Source organism: Hyperolius riggenbachi, chromosome 3 (genome assembly GCF_040937935.1).
Source record: "Hyperolius riggenbachi isolate aHypRig1 chromosome 3, aHypRig1.pri, whole genome shotgun sequence".
Taxonomy (NCBI): domain Eukaryota; kingdom Metazoa; phylum Chordata; class Amphibia; order Anura; family Hyperoliidae; genus Hyperolius; species Hyperolius riggenbachi.
Window position 1 is genome coordinate 95,699,328 of NC_090648.1, and position 21,450 is coordinate 95,720,777.

General features: G+C 46.7%; 1 protein-coding gene across 5 annotated transcripts in view; it reads right to left on the minus strand.

Moving 5' to 3' along the window:
- FGFR1 (fibroblast growth factor receptor 1) overlaps window positions 1–13,607 on the minus strand; it is a 150,959-nt gene extending 137,352 nt beyond the window's left edge. For 2 of the 5 annotated variants that reach the window (XM_068274624.1, XM_068274619.1), the window contains exon 1: window positions 12,855–13,496. The gene's annotated coding sequence lies outside the window, so the exon portion shown is untranslated. Of the gene's footprint in view, window positions 1–12,854 lie in introns of all 5 variants that reach the window. The other 3 variants (XM_068274622.1, XM_068274620.1, XM_068274621.1) reach the window with 2 other exon arrangements.
- Between the last annotated feature and the right edge of the window lie 7,843 nt (window positions 13,608–21,450).

Consider the following 21,450-nt stretch of genomic DNA (forward strand, 5'->3'; position numbering starts at 1 on the left):
CATAGTGCCCCTTTAAGCACTTTGTGACAGCTTGTTTTTATCCAAGTACACGGTTATTAGCCTATGTCAAACATCCGTTTTAAAATATATGGAGGAGACCAGTTACATCTCCTTTCCAGCAATTCTCAATGGATTCAGTTTTATGCTCCACCCCTTGCATCAAAATAAATAAAAGCAGTATGATGGCAGAGCTCTGTAAGCCGATCAGGAGCAGTTTTCATTGACTCCTTACCCTGTGATCACTGTGAGCAGATCTTATTGGATCACTTTGATCACAGGGTCAGGAGCCAATACCAATGTTGCAGAGCTCTGCCGTCATAGCGACGGCAGATGGAGTGAGCTTCAGCAGCACGAGTGTGGCACAAGCGACAAATCCCTATCATGTGAGCGGCGTTAGGACTCGATTTTTTCATACCAGTAGTCTCTGGTCCTTAGAGGGAACCTGAGGTGAGAGGGATATGGAGGCTGCCATATTCATTTCCTTTTACAGAATACCAGTTGCCTGGCAGTTCTCCTGATCCTCTGCCTCTAATATGTTTAGCCATAGATCCTGAACAAGCATATGCAGATCAGTTACTCTGACTCAGGTTTTACTTGAGTAGCCATATACTTGTTCCAGGGTTTTGACTCAGACACTAGTTATGCCAGAAGATCAACAAGGCTGCCAGGCAACTGGCATTTTATACAAAGAAATAAATATGCCATCATTTATATGCCTCTCACCTCGGGTTTCCTTTAAGGGGCCCGAGACGCTGGTACCGAAGTGGCTAATGCATAAGTCAACAGAACATTTGACTTGTTTCAGGGACGTGGAGGGTCCCCTTCATCAGAAAGTGCAGACATGTATGTCTGCACTTTCTGATGAAGGGGACCCTCTGTGGCTCCTAAACAACTGTCAAACGGTTTACATTGGTGTTTGCTTTGCACAAAGGTTATGCACCCAACCCACATAAGGCAAGATGTGCAACTTCCAAAACTTCTTACTCTTCCAATGGTAAATAGTGAAATATTTGTGGACCATTTCAATTCACCGCTGGAAGTGTTCCATACATAACATACCATTTTATACCCAATCTGGTGTGGTTTTATTATGGTCTTTTTTTCCTTTAGGTACCCAAGGGGCATAACACAAATGTCTATAATTTTAACCAGGGTGTAGTATTGGTACTCACTGCCCAGTCGACCATCTCAGCCATTACCATAAAATAGGTGGCACACCATTGACTGCAGCCAGTGGTTTGCCGCCTAGTTTCTAGTTTGGTTGGTTCCAGGACCATTTTGAGCAATCCGGTCGAGGCTTGGCACCGGCAGATTACCAGGTTTCATTCACCTGAACAGCTGTTTCTGTGGCACCATACAAGTGGATGGCCTTAAAAGTAGGTACCAGGAAGGGCTAGACTTCCCCCCCCTTATTAAATCTGCAACTTAATCTAGGGTTTCTGCCATTCCATCCAAATTTCATTATTAATATTTTAATTTTACTAAGGGGGGGGGGGACCACTGGAATCCTGATATAAAATACAAATGGTACTTTACCAGGCACATACAGTCCAATTTTGATCAAGTGCAGGCAAGAGGAGGTTGGTGAAATATCAAAATAATTTATTTGGCCAAAAACAAACAGGGGGTTGTACCTGGAATTGGCTCGTACAGGATCTGGAAGGATGGGGGGGGGGGGGGGGGGGGGGCGGTTAATGTCCGAAAGTCAAGAGCCGAGGCTGCCATAGTACGGCACCACTAGTCACAGTAATATACATAATATGCACCATCTTTGGCTGCCGAACGTTATAGGTTACAGACAGGTACAAAGCAAGAGGTGGTGGCATGCCAACCAGTACTTGATCAGATTCATGCTGAAATCTGATTGTCGAGCAGTGCATGCCTGCATGGCGGTGACTTGACTAAACAATTGATATCAGGTAGAGGTCTGTCGATCAGTAAAGGTTAATTTGCCCCTCCTAAAATAGGAAGTCTTCAAACACACCTCAGGGATAGGGGACATTCACTTTGGTATTCACCACAATTCCCTTCAGTGCAGTTTCCGGGCCTGAAAACAAGTTAAGTGTTCTCCCTAGAATTTTTTTTTTTTTCAGCCTAGTGGCATGAAAAAGTAAGCGGGTGGGGTGGGACGGGCCAATGCCGGGCCGGTGCTTCTGTGTGCCACTCTGCTTACAGCACAGGAGGAGGATGAGGAGGCGAGCTGATGACAGCCGGGTGTTCACCAAAATTAGCCGGGTGGAGCACCCAGCTAAAAGAGCCTGGGGAGAACAGTTTCTTCCAAAAATGACAAACCGCTTTAGGGCTGGTTCAGACGGACGTTTGGAGGAGTCGCGTTCATTGGCGTCGCAACGACGATGTGTTCGGGCTTTCAGCAGCGTTTGCGTTGCGTTCGCGTTTTTTCTTCCCCCTAGGGGGGACATTACCCGTCGCGGTTAACCGCCCCTGGAAGCTACATGTAGCTTCCAGGGGCTCTTTGAACACCAGGGAAAATCGGGACCCGAACGCCGCGTTCGTGTAAACGCACGTGAAAGCTTGGTACAAACGCTCCCATTCACTTGAATGGGAGCGTTTAACGCCAAGCCCTGAACGCTGGCAGTAAACGCTCCGCAAGCGTCCGTCTGAACCAGCCCTTACTGTAAACAGCCCACAACTAGACACATCAATCTATTGACCCCGATTGACTTTCTGCCTAATAATGTACGTCCAGCTTAAAGATGCAGTAAATGCAGAAGCCGGCGTATGTCACACAGTTTAGCGTACTGTTCAAGCAGCATTATGGGGAAGGGGTCTTAGGCCTCAATTCTCCGAGGTTTCTACACTGACGCCTTCTCGCCAGCCACCTGGTTACAGCTAGAGAAAGATAAGTGAGGGAAAATCATCGACGTATGTAGAACGCCATCGCTTAATCTAATTATTGACTAATTCAGGCACATTTGTAACACACAAGAGGAGCAGGATTCTATTTGCAGCGAGAGAGAAGGTTAGATTAGACAGCCCTGCTAGTTGCCCAAGCTGCAAAGAAACAAACTACAGGCAGTTATTCTGATGCCCCTGATATTTACTTCCTGTGAAAGGTTTTTGGGTCACATGAGGATACAATTTCATACACATGGCACCTCTGCTAACACAACATGGGCCATAAGATCTCTGGGGAAAGATCAACTGGACATGTCCGAAAATCTCATCCAATCACATTCACACATTTATGAGACCTAAATGTAGAAAACATCAGGTCAGTCAGGGGTGACCATGTGACACAGCAGGAAGAATAATAAATGCATGACTACATTTTTCGGAATCCCTACATTCTCGAAGAAATCCCGCGTATATGAGGCAGAAAGGCGCCTCCCCCTGCTGCCCAAATCTCTCCATAATGGGCAATAATAGGGCAACTAGCAATCAGTGAAAGTGTGCATAAAATGCTGGAATGGAAGCTCATCACTTTATCACTATTAGATTAGAAAATGTATGCTTAATACTGGATACACACCATGCGTTTCTGCGTTTGATGCGTCCGTCGATACGCATCGATTCGATTATTTCCGACATGTTCGATTCAAGCTTCGATGGATTGTTAGGTCGATTTGCTATACTTTACATGGCAATCGACCTAAAAATCATCGAAATGCGTTCGGAAATGCTCGGAAATAATCAAATCGACGCGTATCGGACGCATTCGACGCGGAAACGCATGGTGTGTATCCAGCATTAGGGCAGTGCTGTCCAACTTCATGGTCAGGGGGTGTGTCTAGCACCGGATTTTTCGGCTGGAGCTGGCAAAGCATCAATATCCTGGCTTCGAGGGGCGGAGCCAAGTGAAAACAAAAGGTCGGCATGGCAGAGGAAGGGGACTGACACAAGAAAGTCTGGGCAAGAGAGTGCGGCACAGGGGTCGTCAAGTTGGACAGCCCTGCTTTAGGGCAATCCTAAAGTAAAAATAAACCCGTGCGATACATTGTACCTGTAAATTTATTCCTAAATTGGACCCTCCTGGAGTCTCATATTCTTAATTTCCATATTAAAGAAAAATCTAGTTTTGAAACAGAACAAAACACTGACGTGGCTGCTGTTTATTCAGCTCCCCAAAACAGACATACGAGGACCTACTGAATTTTATATCTCAATCCTACTATCAAAAGTGTTTCCAAGGCCACACAAGTTTTATGACCTCTTATTAGTTTTCAGGAGAGCAATTACTGCAGTCTGACTGCTCAGACCACTGGAGATAAAGCACTAGACTGTTAACCCTTGCAATGCAGAAGAATCAAAAAGAGGAAATAGAAGTAGGGATTTGTCAATGAGATTCACATTTCGAGTTGAAGCAGGATTATGAAAATGTTATATGTAAATGTGTGCAGCTTGAAAATGGACTAATCGAATTTTACCTCAGCAGGATTTGATTGGTTCAGGTTCAAGCTGCATACATTTGCATTATACTGCATCAACTCGAAATTGTTTTCATCTCATTGACCATCCCAAAACAGAAGTTCTAAGCAAAGGTGGGTACACACATCAGATAAAAGTCTTTGTAAAATGAAAGATCACAGATCAATTTTACCCCCTTCCATGTAGTACGAGAGCCATACCTACACAGTCTATTCTATGGAGCTGAACTCCCCATCAGATAAAAATATTTGCAAGATGCTGCACACACAGATGCTGTACACATTCAACAGATCAGTATCTGCAAAAGATCCACTCCTGCAAAATGCATTCACAGTCTATGATACCTGCAGATCCTCATACACACCTTGTTTAATGGACCTTCATCTGCAGATCAGATCCACCAGCATGGATCTTCAGATAATTGTCAGATCTGCAGATGAATGTCAGTTAAACAAGGTGTGTATGAGATCTGCAGATATCAGACTATGAATGCATTTTGCAGGAACGGATCTTTTGCAGGAACTGATCTTTTGTGTCTGTACAGCATCTTTGTGTGCAGCACCTTACAAAGATTTTGATTTGATGGGGAGTTCAGCTCAATAGAATAGACTGTGTAGGTATGGCTCTCATACTACATGGAAGGTGGTAAAATTGGTCTGTGATCTTTCATTTTCCAAAGACTTATCTGATGTGTGTACCCACCTTAACCACTTAAGGACCAGGGGTGTTTTTCGCAGGATCTGTGCTGCGTGGGCTCTCCAGCCCGCAGCACAGATCGGGAATAAGGCAGGGCAACCAGACTTCCCCTCCCCTTTTTTCCCCCACTAGGGGATGACCTGCTTGGGGGGGTCTGATCGCCGCCGCTCCATGTGACTGAGCAGGGGGGGGGGGGGGGGGAGGCTCCTCAAACCCCCCTCCGTAGCACGATTTCTCCCTCCCTCTCCTTCCCTCCCTATCTCTCCCTCCATGGGTGGCAGTCTCTGATAGGCTTCAGCCTATCACACGGCGGCGATCCCCGGCCAATCAGAGGCCAGGGATCGCTGATCTCCTTTGCGGCGCTGCTGTGCTGCAGCGCCGTATTGATGTAAACAGCGGGGATTTCTTCCCCATGTGTTTACAATTAGCCTGCGAGCCGCGATCGGAGGCTCGCAGGCTATTCACGGAGTCACCCTTCGTGAACTGACATGGAACGGCCGCTCAAACAAGCGGCCGTTTCCATGTAAAACCACCAACGACCAGCCGCCGCCTATCGGCGTTAGCTGGTCGTTAAGTGGTTAAGGTTGGTATTCTATGTTCACAGGGTTATTTCACCAGGTCACTTCAGGGTGGTCTCTAATTATTATTATTATAATCTTTTTTTTTTTTAGTATTTATATAGCGCCGACATCTTCCGCAGCGCCGTACAGAGTATATTGTCTTGTCACTAACTGTCCCTCAGAGGGGCTCATAATCTAATCCCTATCATAGTCATATGTCTAGTGTAGTGTGTGTATCGTAGTCTAGGGCCAATTTTGCAGGAAGCCAATTAACCTATCTGTATGTTTTCGGGGGATGTTGGAGGAAACCGGAGTACCCAGAGGAAGCCCACGCAGACACAGGGAGAACATACAAACTCCCTGCAGATGTTGAAATGGCTGGGAATCGAACCGGGGACCCAGCGCTTGCAAGGCGAGAGCGCTAACCACTACGCCACTGTGCTGTCTCTAATTGATCTCTTGCTACAAGACAATAATAAGCTACTTATGAGAAATGTTTTCAAAGCCCAATTCCAAGCTGCATGCGCTTTGCCTTAAACACTTTGCAGGCCAGAATTATTAGTATCCGACTTAGCATCAACATAGGACAGTATTGCTTCCAAATGTTAAAATCCAAGTAGTATAATTGCATTTGTTTTTTTTTTTGGCATATTCTGCACATTTTAGGGCCCATTTCCACTGTCTCGCTTGTGATTTGAGTACAGTTGCGGACATGCATTTTTAGTACTAAGTTGTGAACACACATGCATTTTTATGAAAGCTTTGAATGCAAATTTTTGCATCTAATTTTTAATCTCCATAGAAACATGACATCACTGGGAAAATTCACATTTGCATGCGGGACCATTGACTAATTGTGATTCACAATGCAGGGCGGTGCTTTCCATATTTTTTCTGCAGCACAACGCATTTAGAAAAACGCATTCAATAGAAACTACTCCACTGAACTGCATTGGTTTCAGTGTTAAAGAGAACATTCGCATAGTGGAAATAGGCCCTTATCCTTATAGCAGCATGAGTGTCCCCTCTCCATCCCTTGCCCGATTCAAATTCCTGCTTGCATAGCCTCTGAATATATAGTCACTGCAGCGCCTATCTAGAAACACTTTTGACAACTTCCTCTGCTCCTTATCTCATGTCATGAATGTTTGTTCACTGAACTTGTTAATCTTGGGAGGGGGGTTTGAAGGAAGCAATCACTTATGCTGGATACACACCATGAGTTTCCGTGTCGAATGCGTCCGTCGATACGCGTCGATTCGATTATTTCCGAGCATTTCCGAACGAATTTCGATGATTTTTAGGTCGATTGCCATGTAAAGTATGGCAAAATCGACCCAACGATCCATCGAAGCTTGAATCGGACATGTCGGAAATAATCGAATCGACGTGTATCGACGGACGCATCGAACGCGGAAACGCATGGTGTGTATTCAGCATTAGGCAGAGATGGCCATCCTGGAGAATTGAAGTCAATAAAGAATACTCATAAGCTAAAACTAAATACACACTGGAATTAAAATAAAGACATGCCTCAGCCAAGACTTCTGAGCAACGCTAGGCGGAGTACAGCGGCCACCTGACGTCTGGCAAAAACCCAGCATACCGGATCAGCATAGCGATCCCCAAAGCCCCAAGAGTACTGCCCAATCGCACCATTTTCCCCACCTAGAAGAATCCGTTCTACCATGCAACCCTCATTCTCCCTCTGCCTCCCAACATATAGCAACAGATGTGTCACTAGCCTGGGAGCTAGCAAAGCACTCGTACAACACTGTCACCCAAGGGATCATATACCGATCCCTGCTGGGTAACAGATCCCTCCGAGTTTAAGAGACTTAAAGAACAACTGAGGAGAGAGGAATATGGAGGCTGCCATGTTTATTTCCTTTTCAGCAATACCAGTTACCTGGCAGCCACCTTTAAATACCAGTTACCTTTAAAGCCTCTTCCACATGCTAGAGGGTTCTCAACCAAGGCCATTTCTGATGAGAATCCTGTGTGTGTACAGTGGATGTATCGCCAAGAGATCATTTCAGCACGGCACACTGTTCTTTTACTCATCCAAAGCTATTCCATCGTGTGCACGTTCGTTTGAAGTGCAGCATACTGTGCGTTCTAGCGGCTTGACTGTTTGCACATGCTCAGTATAGGTGTTTTTTTTTATTTTGTGGGCGGAGAGGAGGTGGGGAGAGGCCGCTACGTAGCCAGGCACATGGCTACTTTATATTCACTGCACTTGCAGTGTTTACTTCCAGGAGCGGCCGCTGATTGGCTGGCGTGACCACGTGATGCGGAGAGCTCCGCTCACGTGGTCTCCGCAGCGCATCCGACAGAGCAGGTGCACCAAGAGCTGCTTTTAACGCGGCTCTTGGTAGCGTCCTGCTCCAACACCACCAGGTGTTGCGTTAGGGGCACGTTATGCACCCTATAACGTCCCCTAAACGCAACGTCATGGTGGGAAAGTAGCCTAAAGGATATAAATATGGCAGCCTTCATATCACACTCACTTTATTTGTCCTTTGAAGAGATGGAGAGATTCAATTTGTTCTTATTAGGCCCAATTTCTACACAATTTTTATTTTTATTTATTTATTTATTTTAAACATGCATTTTGTAATTTACAAGTGTATGTATTTTTCATTCCTTTTACATGATTAAATTCTCACCAATGCATTGCATGTACCCAACTCATCAGTGGGCCACATCTTTGCTTTTGGGCCCCTTTCAGACAGACGACTGAACTGCGTGCTTGCCTAGCACTTCAGCAAATTGATTCAAAATTGTAATACTGCATTCATCGTTAAAATCGGAGGAGTCACTAACGCTTTAAAGCTGCTGCAGAGGAACATCCTGAACAGGAACTCCAGACATTCTGAGAACAGTTCAAAATGACTAAAACCTGAAAGGGAATATGAAGTGTTACAGGGAGCAGCCACAGCTTACAAGAATAAGGCCTCTTTCACATAGGCAACTGACAGGCTGTAATTCACCACCTGTCAGCTGCTCTCCTGCACGGGGCAGGTGCTTGTTAGCGCTCGGTACTGATAGTAGACAGTCAGATGTGAGCACAGCCACAGCCCCGCTCAGGTTTGACATGCCGCGGGGTCCTCTGCTGCCCGGTAAGGCCACAGGGTTGGTCTCAAGGCTGAGGCGGCCAATAATGACCGCCTCAGCCGAAAATCAGGCAAGTGTACGGCAGCCAGCGACCTCCGACCAATCCGCCGGGCGAATCTACTCAACCCGAGCGACACCGATCCCATTGTTCATACCACTCTCCCGCTTGACATTAAGCATGTGCCTCTCATCAACCGTCTGTCAGCCTCCCCACATAGCAACACCTGGAGTGTGTGCGGCCTGGCCCAGCGAGGGGGGGGGGGGGGGGAAATCACGTCCACTGAATGTATGCAAGCAGCCTATGAGAAATCTGACAAGATTAGCTGCACACTTGTTTCGGGTGTGCAATTTAGACCCTACTGACCAAAAAGATCAGCAGGACAGCCAGGCAACTGGTATTGTTTAAAAGGAAATAAATATGGCAGCTTCCATAGGTCTCACACCTCTGGTTCCTTTTAAATGTCTTGGGCCAACACTGTTCTAAGAAATGACTATTTGTCATTTTACACTTTTCAGGCCGAGCAACAATTTCTTTGGATTCATATCTCGACTCTTCCAGTTCAGTAAGCCAGCACCTATTCAGTAAGGAGTCTTTGGGCTAGACTCCCTAATACCGCTACTGCCTACTGAGAGCGTCCTAGTGGCTGCAGCTCAGGCACTTTGGCCTCGATTCACAAAGCGGTGATAACCCAGTTATCACGCCTAAAAGACTTTAGGCGTGATGACCTTTTCACCACTGAGTTATCACCGATTTTTCCTGCTCTTCGCGCAAAGTTACCGCGCGTATGCGCGTACGCGCGTGAGAGCGCGCGCAAAGTCCCATAGGGTTTAATGGGAGCTTCGCGCGAAGCGTCGGGTGTTGCGCGAGTTTCTTCTTATCATGCCTAAAGTGACTTTAGGCGTGATAAGGGCCTTTTCACCACGGTGCTAACACTTTGCACCGCTTGGTGAATCGAGCCCTTTGAGTCCTCCGAAAGAAAAGTGCAATATAAATGTTATTTGTATTGTCTTTTCCCAAAGAGGTCCTCTCTTCCTACTAAATATGAGTAACAATCCAAGTGTGCATGTTCTCAGCCAGGCTTTGTGCAGCAGTGTCCCTCAGAGGGTTGAAGGATGGATAGTGATGATGATTGGTGTTCAATTAGGGGACGGTCTACGGATGTGTCTGTTTTTATGGATGTAGCAGGCACCACTGGAATACCCATTATACACCTCTGAAACTCCTAATTATTATTTAGTCTGCCAACAAAAGCCACTGCTAAGAAGTTGTCAAACCATGCTGCTAACCATTGGCATCACTACGTAGTTGTGGGGGAGCATGGCCTGATGGCAATGGAAGAGGAGCCATGGTCCAAGCTCTATAGGGAAGAAGGAGGCCTCATATACCTATATTATTTGTCCAGTGTCCCTACCATAGTCTAAGTGCAGTTTGTGGGTGGATCCAAGGAACTTATCAGTATATACTTGGAATAGGCGAGGAAACCAGAGTGCCAGGATAAAACCTACACAAACACGGGGATAGTATGCAAACTCCATGCAGATAGTGTCCTGGCTGTGACTCTGGTGCTGCAAGGTGAGGGTGCTAGCCTACATCTACTAAAAAAAAACCCACACAAAAAAACAAAGGGGGTAGAGGGAGGCTAGAAGCAAAAGGCCAGCTACTATTTACCCCCCCCCCCCCCCCTTTTCCACTGTAGCGTTTAGTAGGGCTTAGAAGGATAAGGGGTGGGAGGTGACAACACGTTACTGATCTGCGTGCCACCAAACAGCGATGCCACTATTTACCAACTCCCTGCCAAGCAGCATAACACTCAATACTCACACCAATGGCCAAACAGTTTACAGTTAACCAGATGCATCTCTCAATGGTTGCATTGGGGTAAATTCAATGCTTGGTACACACAATGCTATTTCCCATCAGATCGACGGGTAATGTGACAGGAAGTTGCATTATGTGTACATGCCCAAACTGCTCCCCACCGATAACAGGATCGATTTTCAGATCATTACTCCACAAAATAAATTCAGTTATCAATCGGGAGCAGTTCAGTCAAGTCGGAAATAGAGGGGGGGGGGGGGGGGGGGGTTGGGGGTTGCATCTGTTTACTAAGCATAACTGACCACCCCTGTCATCAGTCACAGCATTTAACCATTGCCGAAAGGTTTATTAACCGAGGGCCACAGCTAGGAGTACAATGCATGGGGGGGGGGGGGGGCAGGGGGGATGAGGGACACAACAAACAAGCAAGGGGGTACTGAGGGACCGCAGCTAGGGATACAGTGCAAGCGGGGAGGGGGCACAACAACCTAGCAAGGGGGCACTAAGGGACCACAGCCAGGGGTACAATGCAAGCAGGGAGGGGGCACTGAGGGACCACAGCCAGGGGTACAATGCAAGCGGGGAGGGGGCAGGGGGAATGGGGGACACAACAAACTAGCAAGAGGGCACTAACTGAGGGACCACAGCCAGGGGTACAATGCAAGCGGGGAGGGGGCAGGGGGGCACAACAAACTAGGAAGAGGGCACTAACTGAGGGACCACAGACAGGGGTACAATGCATGCGGGGAGGGTGCACTAACTGAGGGACCACAGCCAGGGGTACAATGCATGTGGGCAGGGGGCACGGGGGACACAACAACCTAGCAAGAGGGCTTGCAGTATAAAATCTTGCTCTGGGAACAAGTTGTTGTTACACATGCTTTCCAAACCACCAGGAGACGAGATTATAATCAAAATACGTACTTTTTTCCATTCCATCCGAGTCATTTAAAAGAACTAAGAGGATCGCTCTCTCTCAGCACCGAACTATTTGTAAAACTCACGGATTATGGATTAACACACAGCAAAGGGTATAAAGTGCACACACACCACAATTACAGGCTAATTTCAAAGCCTGAACTGGAGTGCCCTTTCCAAATGTATTTGTGTTGCTGGGAAATAGGAGGAGGGGAGGGGGTAGCAGCAACTGTTGTGCATATGTGGGTCATGCTGGGAGTTGTAGTTCTCTACAGGTACCCATACATCTAGCGATTCTGATTCAAATCGACAAATCAATCAACTTTATTGGGTAATCGACTTCAGCATGGTTGATCAATTAGTGACCCACACACTACAAGCGAAATCCTGTGAAATTCACCTTCACTAACTGATCTAACCGATGTCGTGTCTCCATGATCTAAATTTAAAAATCGATTCAGAGTTGGTCGGATGATATGTGAACAGTAGCCGATTCCTGTGCGGTTGACCGATATCTTACATGCTGCGCGATGCAGCCACTTTGACGATTGGGAATTCTGCAACACTCGGTTCTCGCTCGATTCGATAAAATGATTGAATGAAATAGATGATCGTACAGCCAAATCACTAGATGTATGGCCACCTTAACAGCTTCTCAAAATTCACCATGCCCTCTCATCCCTAGCAAACACACACTGGAGTTTAATTATCAAGTAAATCAAAGACTGGGGCAGCATTAAGGTGTCCATTGATGATACAATCTTGATTGTACAATCTCACCACGTTTACATAATATCAGATACTACCTAATGTACCCCATCAAAGTACGTTAGTTGTGTTTACCTTTCTACAACATACAGTGTATCGTTTATGGGGATTGGCTTATAGTAAACTTGAGGATTGCCTGACAAGAATCCAGATTCTTAAATGTTGCCATCTCCACAGCATCAAAAACATTTCAAAACCAGAGAGAAAATACTGAGCAATTGTATTTAATAGTGATAATAATAACAATAATATCAGAGACATGTAAAAAGTAGCAAATCCTATTACAGCCTATTTTGACTCCCCCTGTACAACTTCCAGGAGCAGTAGGACTGGACAGAAGATGAAGGGTTTCACCTATTGTACTATAGTGCAAGTATGAAAACACAGGAAGCCCCAATAGAAAACATATGTGCAGAGAATGCATCAAGCAGATTTTCCTGGCCACATCACTTTAAACATGCACAGTTTTCATACCCCTATGTTTATGCCAATCAGTAAAAAAACAAAAGGGAAAAATAGAAAAAACAAACAAAACACAACTCAAAAGTACAAGTCAATACATGCTGAGACAATAGGACAGTTTTACCCACTTGTATTGGTTAATCCTTTAGTTTCCAACGTTTCTTTCCACTTTAATCCTTGAGACGTGGAGAGGAGTACACCACAAAAAAATGTCTTAAAACGTCAAACAACTTAAAAACAAAATTAAAACGTTTCCCCAAATTTCCAAAAGTGTCCCTCGTGCGTCTTCCCCCAAAAAAAGTTACTTTAAAAAAAAAATCGAGTTGGGATAAAAGGGTTACTTTTTAGTTAAGACGCTCTAGGTGTGTTTAAAATTGGAGACATGTAAGCCTTTTAGAGGGAAGTATGCAGAGAAAAGTACGATTAATTTGAACCATCTGCGGGACTGAAAAGGGGAATCAAGAATGTGGATTTTTTTTTTTTTTTTTTGCAAACACCTTGAGCGATCCAGAAAGTTGTACAAGCGAAATTCACACTCAGATCCCCTAAAATGCGAATGTCCCTCCGAGATCGCGCAGTGGATGGATATGAAGCCTCCAAAATACTGCTAATCCGGCTCCCCTGAAAATGGGCATGAGTCTAATATCTTCCCAAATGTACAAGATTCCTGGAGCATGGAGAAGTGAGTCAGTTTCTATTCACTGCTAACAATACAGAGCAGTCCCATCCCCCATGTTCCCTACAAGAATGTACAACCCCTCCCAAGCAGAGTTCATTTACAAAAACCCCTCCCCTCCTCTCGGGTTTCTCTCTTTGCACACTGGGGTTTGTAGTTTACATGTCATTTAAACTCGCGCTTGGCGATTTCCCATTCCCTTCCCAGCCTGGCAGCTCGATGGGCGCTCCGGGGTATGGGGCTGGCGAGCACGTGCATGTGGGTGGGGAGGAGGCGACACTCACCTCCGCACATGTGTCACCGCGCTGCAGAGGTGATGGGAGGCATAGATATAGAAACCATGTAGAGTGGCAGCTGTGCGCTGTTGTATGAAAAACGGGTCCAGCTTTTGTGTGCACAGATAGGAAGGATTGTGGCTCAAAAGTGACCTCCCCTCCCACCCGTATAGGAGGATAATCTGAACAACAACTCTATGGCACACCATACTGCCAACTCTATAGCGCTCATAATGTAGCTCCCAACTGTCCCTTTTTGGGAACCCAATCCCCCTGTCCCTCTTTCTTCCACATTTGTCCCTCTTTCAGCACTTTTGTACAGATCGGTGTAAATATATGTATTTTTCTACTGACAATTGTGTTTATTTGACTCTAAACTTTATTTGCATCCTCTAATTATTTTATTGTATATATAAAGCGCCAACATATTACGCAGTGCTGGACATTAGTTAAGGTTGCAGACGATATTTAAAGGGAACCAGAGATAATCTAAGGAAAAGCTGTTATACATACCTGGGGCTTCCTCCAGCCCCATATGCACGGATCGATGGTACGCCCCCATCCACCACTGCCCGCAGCTACGAGAACCGGCTCCCGTCACTGACGTTATCGGAGCCGGGCTACGCTGGAGAAGTGCGCCTTCTACGCATCTCCAGCGGCTGCTGCAGAGATACACAAAGAGCGCACTTCTCCTACGCTAGACTGGCTCCGACTGACGGAACAGCGGGGAGCCGGTTCTCACAGATGCGGGCAGCGGAGGATGGCTGCGTGGGAGCGAACCGTGCGTATGGGGCTGGAGGAAGCCCCAGGTATGTATAACAGCTTTTCCTTAGATTATCTCTGGTTCTCTTTAAGGGTGACATATACCAGAAACCAGATCACGCAGCACAGTATGAGTACAAGGTAATACTTAGTCACTGCCAGGGCCAGGGCCAGATTTCTGGCAAGGCCAACTAGGCCATGGCCTAGGGCACCAGAAATTTAGGGGCGGCTCAGTGAGGGGCAGTAAAGCTGTTCTATGGAGCCATCCCTATCTACAAGGACAGCTTTAACCTTTGAACTCTCTGTCCTGTGTTCTTGTGTCATCCCTGCAAGACCTGTAAGCTCTATCCTGCAGGTACACATCAGCTTAACTCTCATGGTGACACAATGGGTCCATCATTAAAGAGATGGCAAACATAACATAAAAGTTCTTAAGGAAAACATAACTTATCGATACGCATATTACTAAAATAGTTATTGTCTGTGGCATCCAACGATGGAGAGTAAGGAGAATTCTCATTGGGACACACAGAGATAACAACCATACAGACGGTATAGTTGGCCTTGGGCGATAAAAAGTACAAATCCGTCCCTGGCCAGGGCAGCCATCAGGGGGGACAACTGACACTGCAGTGAGGGGCCCAGGGTTTCTGGGGGCACTGGGCCCCCTCCCCAAAGCGCTGGAAGGACCGCATGTGCTGACTGCGGGCTTGTGGTTCACTAACCAGCACACCGCATTCCAGCACTGAGAGAAGAGTGACATATCCGTGAGAAAATTGGTAGTGCACAGGACCATGACCATAAAAACTGCTGGAGTGCTGTAACCCAATTATCAGTCCATCCAAAGAGAAGAGTGACATCAGTGATTGAACGTGGGGAGCAGATGAGTGACCCCGCTACAGCGGACTTTCTATACTGGGGCATTACCTATACTTGGCTATCTTTACTGAGGCACCACCTGTACCTGGCTACCTATACTGGGGCACCAGTTATACTTGGCTACTTGTACTGGGGTGCCTATAGCTTGCTACCTATACTGGGGCACCTGTACCTAGCTAACCTATACTGGTGCACCACCCATACCAGGCTACCTATACCGGGGGCAACTATACCAGGCTACCTATACCGCGGCACCACCTATAGTTGAATACCTATACTTGGGCACCTGTATCTTGCTGGCCTATACTGGGGCACCAGCTATACCAGGCTACCTATACTGGGGGAATCTACACCAGGCTACCTATACTGGGGCACCACCTATAGCTCGCTACTTATATTGGGGAAACCTATACCTTGCTACCTATACTGGGGTCACGTATGCCTGGATACCTATACTGGGGGCACCTGTACCTTGCTAGGGCAGGGGGACAAGCCGAGACAGAAGGGGACAAGAGGTAATACAGGGGGGTACAAGGGGCAGAGGCGGACAAAAAAGGCACAGGGAGAAAAGAGATGAGACGGGAACATGAGGTCACACACAGGGACACAAAAGAGGCACCAACTTAGGTGAGACAGAGGGGGACAAAAGAGGCACAGGAAGAAAAGAGGGGGACAAAAGAGAATGGATAAAGGATAAGAACGGACCTACAAGTCCCTATCTCATTTGTTAACCGGGAACTACCTGCATTTTGCTATTATTTGGCTCCCCCCACAGCATGTAATGGTCACGCCCACTTTTTGCCGCATCACGCTGTGCATGCCGCTTTCTTCAGTGTCGGAGCCATGCACATTTTTTGCCGCAGTGCACTTCGCGTACGGACACGGGGGTGGGGTGGCTAGTGGGCGGGCTCAGCAACCAGTTGGTGGGCCCAGGGGGGGGGGAGCAGGCCTGATGATGTGTGAGGGGCCCCAAAATTTGTGATGGCGGCGCTGGTCGCTGCATGGGAGCATGGAGATTAGGCCAGTCGAGTTCACTCAGATCCTGATGGCTTTCTTGACGATGTTGAAGTTGAGGGCAACCCTAATGGGGGAGGTAGGGAGTTCGGGCTTGGGATAGTGCACACCAGAGTGGTTTGTTTTTTTCCACAAAAGCAAAATCGGGGGCTGCAGCATTTTTTGATTTCTGTGGCATTTCTGCCTCAATGATAAAGTATAGGAAAGTGGAAAACAGCTCTGAAAAACGCTAGATCAGAGCGGTTTTCCAGGCGTAACAATATTTGTAATCTGCTACACAAAATTGCTTCAAAAAACGCTAGGCATGTTTAGAAAACGTCTCTAAACACGCCTAGAATCGCTCTGAAATCTGCTTCAAAAACCTCTAGCATTTTGCAGATCTGCTAGAGATTTTTGGTGTGCACTGGGCCTTCCATAGTTTTGGAGCAGCTCATGAGAAGTCCTGGAGGTGTGCATGGGACTGGGTGATGCGGGGGGCGGTCAAGCGAAGTTCATTGGAGGAGCGGAGTGAGTGGCTTTGTGTGTACCTCTGAGTAAGATCGGAAATGTAGGTTGGGCAGGTTTTGTGGACAGATTTGTAAGCCAGACACATTGAATCTGATTCTGGACTGGATAGGAAGCCATTGGAGGGATTCACAGAGTGGAGCCGCCATAGTGGAGTGATGAGAGAAGTGGATAATTCTGGCTGTCGCATTCATGATGGACTGCAGCGGGACAATTCGGGTCATAGGGAGACCGGACAGAAGGGCATTGCAGTAGTCACGGTGGGAAATTATGAGGGCATGGATGAGGAGTTTGGTGGTGGCAGAGGTCAGGAAAGGGCGGATCTTGAAGATTTTACGAAGGTGGAAGTTGCAGAACTTTGTGAGGTTTTGGATGTGAGGGTGAAGGAGAGTGTGGAGTCCCGGGTGACACCCAGTAGTGTGATTAACAGTGACATGCACATCTGGGAGGGTCAGGGATGGCCGGGGTGGTAAAATTCCTTTACATTGATATATTTCTTATTTGTGTGTGTTAATATGAAGGAAGATGAACCAGGATAGAAAGAACCAGTGTGGTTTAAATTATAAAACAACATATTTTTCTTATGAAATCTTTATGGTATGTGTGACAGGGGCGTGGCTTAAGTGTCCCTCTTTCTTATCACAAAAAGTTGGGAGGTATGCAAACAGATCCAGCTTTCTGTGCACAGATAGGAAGGATTGTGGCTCAAAAGTGACTCCCTCCCTCCCTTGAAGGAGGATAATGTGAACAACAACTATAAGGGCTCATTTCCACTATAGCGAATCCGCATGCGTTGTCCGCATGCGGATTCGCACAGCCAATACAAGTGGATGGGCCTGTTTCCACTTGTGCGTTGTGCGGAGCGTTTTTCTGTGCGGGGAAAATCTGCACGGCAGAGCCGTCAGAATTCGCTCCCCGCACACCGCTAAGCGAATCGCATACAATGTATCTAATAGGGAAATCGCATGCAGTTTTGGCATGCGTTTTTCCCCGCTCTTTCGCATGCGATTTTGCATAGGAGATAATGTTAATTTACACAGGCAGTGACATGGTTAAAATCGCCCACCTACTACCCTATGCAAAATCGCATGCAAAATCGCGGGAAAAAACGCATGCAAAATCGCACCCGCATGCGATTTCGTCTGCGGTGATTTCCCGGCGATACCGCACAAGTGGAAATGCAGCCTAAAGGTGCATACACACGTCAGATTTTCCCAAACGACCGTTAGAACGTCCGGTCATTTGGACGTCAAATCGGGCGTGTGTATGGTCGGTCGTTCACCTGATAAGACTGGATTTCAACGATTCGCCAAGCGGATCCGTCAAAACCAGTCTTATCAGGTGAACGACCAACCATACACACGCCCGATTTGACGTCCAAACGACCGTTTGGGAAAATCCGACGTGTGTATGCACCTTAAAGGCAGCCATACACTTATAGATTTGCAGCAGATTCGACCATCAGATAGATTTCTGGCAGATGCCTGTCAAGTCCAATCTGGAAGGAATCTATCTGATGTGTGCCACACACTAGGAACAGATTTACAATAGATTTCAGAATTAAATCTATTGGAAATCGATCTAAATGCATTATTAGACCCAATGCAACTCTATGGGCCATCGATCTGCTGCCAGCAGCAGATCGACCTAGATTTTCCATCCTGTCAAATAGATCAAATCGATCTAAATCGGCCGCTAATCGATCGAATGGGGAATTTGATAGAATGAACCAGTGTATGGGCGCCTTATGGCACACCATACGATACATCCATACGACTCTAAAGTGACCATATATTTATCGATTTTGCGGCCTGATTGACTATCCGATTACATAATTTTATAGAATCGGTGTTGCAACAAGCATGCTGATTGACAATTTGGGTTGAATGTATCAATCCAGTAAACCGGAAAATCTCAGGTAGATTGGGTGCGTGGCAGTAGCAGCGTGCGATATCGGGACAAGTGTCGGACATGATAGATCCCCCGGCCGAGGTTCCCCCAAATGTTAATGGGTGCTGGTCTACTGTAGGGGACTGAGCAAGAATCCTCAGGGAAATTTAGCTACCGTGATTTGGGTGGATGGCACCCTCTAGAACTGCTATGTTTCCAATTGGTTGTAGTAAACCACACCCACACAATATTCAGCCAGTCACAATCCTTTGTGCTGTAGAGGATGTGTGATTGAAGGACTGCTTCCTATGAGGTTTCCTGTTGGGTCCCCTAAAGTAGACTAGCCCCTGTTAAAGTGCCCCCTGTGTCTGTGCGTTCAAATCTCAGCTGCTCCTCCCATCTTGTTCACTGCTTCTCTGTTGCCAGGCGCATATGTGTGATGTCACACCCGTCACGTTCTATATGCAGCAGTCACATGGGGAAGCAGCGGACGAGACCGGGGGCAACTGGACAGATGCAGTAGGTGAGATTTGAATGCACGGGCACCAGGGGGACACATTTGGGGGGCAGCGGGCAGGTGTGGAAGGTGGCATCACATGGCCAATTCCCAAGAGGTTACATGCTGAAATCGATTGGGAATCAGCCTGCGGTGTATGGACAGCCGATAGATCGCTCTCTGATCAGATTCAATCAGAGAGAGATCTGTCTCTTGGTCAATCTGCCCATCATCGCCAGGTGTAAGGGCACCTTTGGGCAGAGAACACACGCACTGGCCATTACAGTCAATGGCTTCACTCAGGAATGGCACGTCGTTTGCACTCTGTAATAGTGTTTTTAAATTAGACAGCTTTCTGCTTTTTCCCACGTGATGTGCACATTTGTTACTGCAATGTATTCTTCCGCATCCAAAATATTGCAGAAAATCACAGGCGGGAATACGCAAACACAGAATGACAGAAACCCGAGAATCGCTGGAGAAAACGCACTGTCAAGTGTGTTCCCTGCCTTCTGTTCGGTTAACAATGCAATTATAATTTCCGATGCAGCGCACCAGTGTGAAAGCAGTCTGAGTGCTCTTTTACACTCACGGCATTGTGCTGCGTTTTGCGATGCGATTCCAATTGTATGCGATTTGCAAAACACAAGGAAGCAGTTTTTGAAATAGAAATCGTGGTTTATATTTAAACTATGATGTTGCAAGTTCGCTGCCATTTTTGGCGATCAGAAATGTGCGTGCAGCATTTTTGTGCATGCTGCCTGCGATTCCTGCTGTCCAACCAAAAAAACGTGCAATCGCGATTACATTTTGCAGCATCAGTGCTAGTTCACACTTGGAATGCAAATCACAATTTTGCCACAATTTTTGCATTGTGATTCCCATTCAATAGAACGAAAAATCACATCGCAACTGACCCCAAAGCGCTGCATGCAGAACGTTTGTGATTTATGCAAATCGTAAACGCTGCAGTGAGAATGATCCATAGGAATACATTAGCTGCAGCGAAGCGCTGAAAAGCACCCAAGTGTGAACCAGCCCTCAGGGTCCTTTTCAAGTAGGTGCGTTTAGATCTGAAAATCGGATTGCTCGTGTTCTGTGGATCGCTACAGCAATCCACTAATCACTAATGTGTAAGTCGCGGTGCTGTTTTTCTACTACTGCAATATGTTTTTTTCCGAATTGTAAATGCCGGCCTGGTGCATTTTTGGTGCATTTTCAGAATCGTCCTGAAAGCGCTTGTGGAATGATTCTCTATGAGAAAGTTCACATCTGAGCAGTTCGTTTACGATCCGCTCAGAAAAGCGGTGCATGGGCCATTTTTGAGGTGATTCCGCCTCAATGGAAGGTACAGGAAAATGCAAAACGCCCACAAAATCGCGAGCGTTTTTAAGAATAAGAGTTCACTTCTTGACTGACGTCAGGAAGTGAAAAAACGCAGTCACTCTGCAAAGGCACTTAGAAAAGTGCATAACAAAAACGTCCAACCCACAGAAATCGGAAAAAAAAACTTGTCAAAAAAAGCCCAACGCGGACGACCACGCGAACGGAACGCGATGGAAACAAGGCCTAAAAGAGCCATTACTATCAGTAGCAGGCCTGGATTTACGCTAGAGGAGTGGAGTGAGCCGCCCCTCCATCATCAGGAAACTGTAGGCACGTGCCTACAGTGCCTAAAGGCTCGTACACACGCCGTACCAGAAGCAACGACGGGTCCACCGGACCCTCCCCTGGGCGGTGTTTAGCCGATAGTATGTGCTGGATCGTTCAGAAACAGCCTTATCAGTCTGCCGACAGCGCGTACACACGCACTACAGTCTGCTGAAAGACCGCCCAGCTAGAGGGTCCGGCGGGCCCGTCGTTGCTTTTGGTACGGCGTGTGTACGAGCCTTTATGGTAAATCCGACCCTGATCAGCAGAGTGTTGGTCTAAACTTGATGAGTGAGATGTTAATGCAAACTTTTTTGCAAGCCAGCCCAAATCAGCATCAACTCCATTTCATTGACCCAGTTTCTGTTTGCTAATTGCAAAACGAATACAATTAGCACCCCACCCCCAACATTTGACTTGTCCAGACTAGTCTTCTGTCAGAAGTCATACTAGTGGCCTGGGTGTCCCCTTATTTACCATCCCCCCACGTCTCAGTCTGATGCTTTTCTATCTGTCAACCCACTTCGTTCTCTCTCGATCTTTCTCATCCAGTCCAATCATCTCTCCTTGTTTCATAA